Consider the following 4,619-nt stretch of genomic DNA (forward strand, 5'->3'; position numbering starts at 1 on the left):
TAAAGTGAGTTTCCATATAACTTAAGTCAAGTTGCAAAGTACATCCCAAGATGATGTCTTCACCCTTAGGAAGAAGACACAACGCGAAGTTTTCTGGTGCACTTCATTGTCTTACAGATTTAAGTGATACTGCGAAATTACTTTTTACACTGACTCTTAAATACAATAAACAAAATCATTTTTACCTTTTTATATTAGAGTATTTGAATTGTAAACACTTTTTCTGCAATATTAACACTATAATCGTATCTCAAGCGTATAGGTGTTTCCATAACTAAAACTACAGTAAAACGGAGAATAAAGTTCTCAAAAACCACTCCTTACTCCAACTTGTCTACGCACTACTGCAACTAAAAAACTTAAGGGGTTATGTGGAATAGCAGGCTGAGTGACATAATTATCATGTAAAAAACTATTTGGTGCTGTACTCTTGGAAAACCCCTACATGAACAAGGCAAAGGTGGTCTTCTAGTGAATCTCACCACAAATACACACGTCCTAAGATCAAGCAACATTTTCATAAAGGATTCAGATGTCCGTAAGTGTTAGCATGACCTGAGAGATGCTATGTTTGAGCTTGAATTTAAAATAAACCTGTTACCTTTTTGCATTCTGTTTCATTGACCAAACGATACGAATTCCTCTTCACAAAGCCTCTGTATTTTCCACACGAAATACGTGCGTTATTCCTACACTCCCCTCCTCCTCAGCGACCGGGTGGCAGAAATCCCGCAGGCTAGCGAAGGGCTGCCCGTCCGCAGCAGGCTGACGGCCTCCGATCCCTCCTACCTCCCTCCCTCTACCCCAACCTCCAGGTTTGAGCCCCCATTTTAAGCCAGTTGAGTGAGCGTGCAGGGTACCCGGAGCCGTATTCACGTAGCAGAGCTCTCAGCGAGGACGCAGGCTGCCGCCGACACGAGTTGCAGGCATGAACACAACGCGTAGGCTAACAAAGCTTACTCTAGGGTGCCAGGAGTAGAGCAATGCTTTGGGGTCTTTTTGTGCCTGGAGACAAGGAGGCTCCATACGTGACATAAAAGTAGGTTTTAAGGCTTCCCCCAAACAGCCAAGCATCTTTGCCCTCAAAAAGCAGCAGCTCCTCCCCGCAGGAACACTAACAAGCCTTGTAGCCCAGCAGGCATCCACTCCCCGGACAGCAACACGTACTGAACAGCGCAGATGCAGATGCAAGAAAGACTCGGGGATTTTTTTATTGCCTAGGACCTTGAAGGCTGAAGCAAGCCTTGTCTGTAAGCACTGACAGCCCTGGTTTATTTTGGTGCCTAGCAGAAGAATTCTTTCTTCTTAGATCCCATTTTTCCAATCAAGAAGGACACATTTCAGTAGCTTTCTTTTTACAGGTCAAGCCGATCCAGTCAAACACGTCACTTCTTACAATGGGAGGATAAGGAGGCATCCCAGAGAGCTTAGGAACCAAAGAAAACTTACTTTTTCCAAATAACGGGGTCAAGGATACCAAACTACACACACCCTTCATGCAACCAAATACTTGATGTTCACTTACACGTATACAAACAGGCAGAACCAGCGGGCAGCCACGGTAAAGCCTCTCCGCAGAGCAGCGCCGGTATGAATGCGGTCCCTGCTCCTCACCTCAAAGACTCCCTTTCACCAAGTCTCTAAGCCCACATGCTCTATTTCTGTCTCAAGTTGGCAGGTGGGGGGGGAAAAATATCCCAAGGGATTAAAGAGGATGGTTTATACACTATTGCCCCCTACCCAGCACAATCTCGGGGAGTATTCCCTCTTCCCCCTACACAGCACTGCAAAACCCAGGCACCTGCGATTACACACATGTACACAGGCACAGACTCATTTAACCCCTCAAAGAGTGACCCAAAGCACTGTCATACCCATGGAAGAACATCTGTAGCACACGACAGACAGACAAGAGCCTGCAACAGCTTCCCATCGCTTCGAGATGCTAGGCTGGTGCAAAGAGAAGTACTGCAAATACATTTCCACATTTGTGTTTCAAACTGAGAACATCTGGCTCAGTCCTGCAAATGTGCGAGAAATTGTTTAGTGCTATCGAAGGCATGAGTTCAAAGACACACAGAAACCCTCTCCAGCTTCATTAATTATAAAGCTTCCAGGGCCAGGTGATTATTCCAAGGGATGTTTGACACGGCGAAGGCAGGGAATGCCCGAGAAGCCCTGCAGGCCCAGATAAAAGCACCTCAGAAGTCTGTACCTGCTGTGACGTCTCCCTCCAGGATAAACAAGTCTTTTTCTCCTCCCCCTCATAAAAAATGCACATTCTTCAGCGCAGCCAAGGCTCTAACACCAGGAGAACATCGCTGGAACAGACTTCTCTGTTACCTTGGGACTGTCAGCTCTCCCATTTCAGTCAGAGTTCTCCCTTGGCAGGCGTTAGGACCGAGCAGTTTTTGTAATCCCTACCCCACCGCGAGGTGCAGTTACTCAGCACTGCGAATTCAGATCGCTCGGTTTTGCAAACGTCTTGTTTCTCAGTGAAGGTAAATTAAGTATGCGTAGAACAAGTTGTTACCTCTGGCAAGTGTACCGCTGCACTTCCATCTACTCACGAGCTAGCTTCCTCACCCACGGAACGGATACGGGCAGTATACAATCAGATGCACTGCTATTGTCATGCTGGCCATGAGAAAGGCACACACTTATAAAACGACCAGCGCAGGGAGAACAGGCAACTGTTCAACTCATCACATTGCCTCGCTCAACCTCTGTCCTCTCCCGTTGTCCGTGCACAGCAACTCCAGAAACAGCAGGCACGAGAGTTTGTGGCACTGCCTATCTGCAAAGAGAGAAGCTGGGAAAGACAGAGCGCATACGCCAGCACAGAGAAGTAATTCGGCAGTTCCCCTGTCGCAAATTTTGCTCTTTAGATCACTTTAGATCAAATTTTTACAGCCTACTCCCTGAATGAAGCTGCTTATTACACATATTAGAAATTGATAAATACTGTAGGGTCATAGCTGCTAATTAAAGAAATGGATCATCTTCAGTTTCGCTCTTCGCTTCTGCCAACGGGAACTGCCAAATACCTCTAAAGGACAGGGATACGGAAGCAAATAGCACTAACGAGCCAAAACGTCCTCTAAACTTCTGAAAACACTTAGTGCGTGATGCTGCTTACTTAACAAATCTGCAGGAAATAGAAAATGGTTTATAAGGTATCATTTAAAAAATGGTACTGCTGTCACCACTGAAGACCATGAGGAATCCCTAAGAGTTCTGGCACACCACACGCTCAGTGAATCTACAGGTTCACGCAGGAAGGGGGAAACAACAGTTTGTTCTATTTAGTTTTCATCAAAATGCCCCACAATCAGCAAGTCCTTACCCGAGAGCTGGATAGTTAAGGTGGATGTTTCAGAAATGCTTACCTACGGCCAGCGCTGAACAGGAACCGAGGCCAATGCTGAGTATGTGCAAAATGCACCAGTTTATCCCCAGCTGCGGGCAGTTAAAACGCCTCATTACAAAGACTGCACAATGAGAATCCAGAATGGATTTGAGGGTTTTAACCTTGTTCAAAGAACTCCAGAAGAAAGCCAAAATAAAAGGACTTATTGATTCCAATGTTTTTCAACTCTGGAATGCAAAATTGCTTGACCGAGTGGAGTCCAATTTTATGGCATGACAAAGAGGCTGCAGTCCACAGACAGGCATCACCTTTGCTGAACTCACCTGCCTAATCTGACGATTGGTTTTTGCGTGCTTATGTTGCTTTTGGATTCCTGTTTCTTGGCAGCCTTAAGCTGCTCTAGGACAAGGTGAAGGTGACTGAAAGGAAGAGGAAACTTGCGGAGATGGACAAAGGATGTCTCTGTCCCTAGGTTTGCCTGTACCAAGGTTGTAACGGCTCTGTCACAGAAGAACTGCAGAGTGCCCCTGGAAGAAAGGCAAGTCTGTAGGAAACAGGTTCTGTTCACCCATTAACAACTCACTTTCCTTGAGGAAGGACTGAATATATTCCTCAAAACAGGTCACAGATGTATTTTAATGCAGCAGTTCAACTTGACAGGACAGTGTCCAAGGCTGCCTACGTTCAAAACAAGCTGATACCAGCTTACACAGCAGCTGCAATTATGTCTGCCGTACAGATGAATCTCACTTCTTTGTGGGTTCTCCTCCCATACAATTTCATTTCCAGTTCCAACTACTCTCCTTTCTTTTACAAGAGCTGTGACCACAGTCAGAATTCAGCCATTCATTCCTCAGCTATTTTGCAGTACTTCAAGCAATGTGCAAGGCAAGATAAAGACACCAGACACTATACAAACAGTAAAGGGCAGAAGTTGCAAAAACCAGGAAATATTAAGAAATTCCACTAAAGGAGAATTAACTAGAGAAAATACAAGTAGCCTAAAGGGAAGAGGAATTACATTCCTTGTTCCTTGAAGAACATAGCTGCGCTGGGAGGGAAAGGATGGCAAAGGTGTTGATCAAAGTTCCTGATGGGAAGGCAAGATAAGCCACAAGAGATTTACTCTCTCTATTTTTACAAACAACAAAAGAGGTGTTTTTCCATTTTGTTTATTTCAATGCTTTACATGTATAAAATATACTTAAAATACTTTACATTAAAATTAGCAAAGGGTTTACATCTAAAA

The sequence above is a fragment of the Gavia stellata genome, chromosome 11, assembly GCF_030936135.1.
Source record: "Gavia stellata isolate bGavSte3 chromosome 11, bGavSte3.hap2, whole genome shotgun sequence".
Classification (NCBI taxonomy): Eukaryota; Metazoa; Chordata; class Aves; order Gaviiformes; family Gaviidae; genus Gavia; species Gavia stellata.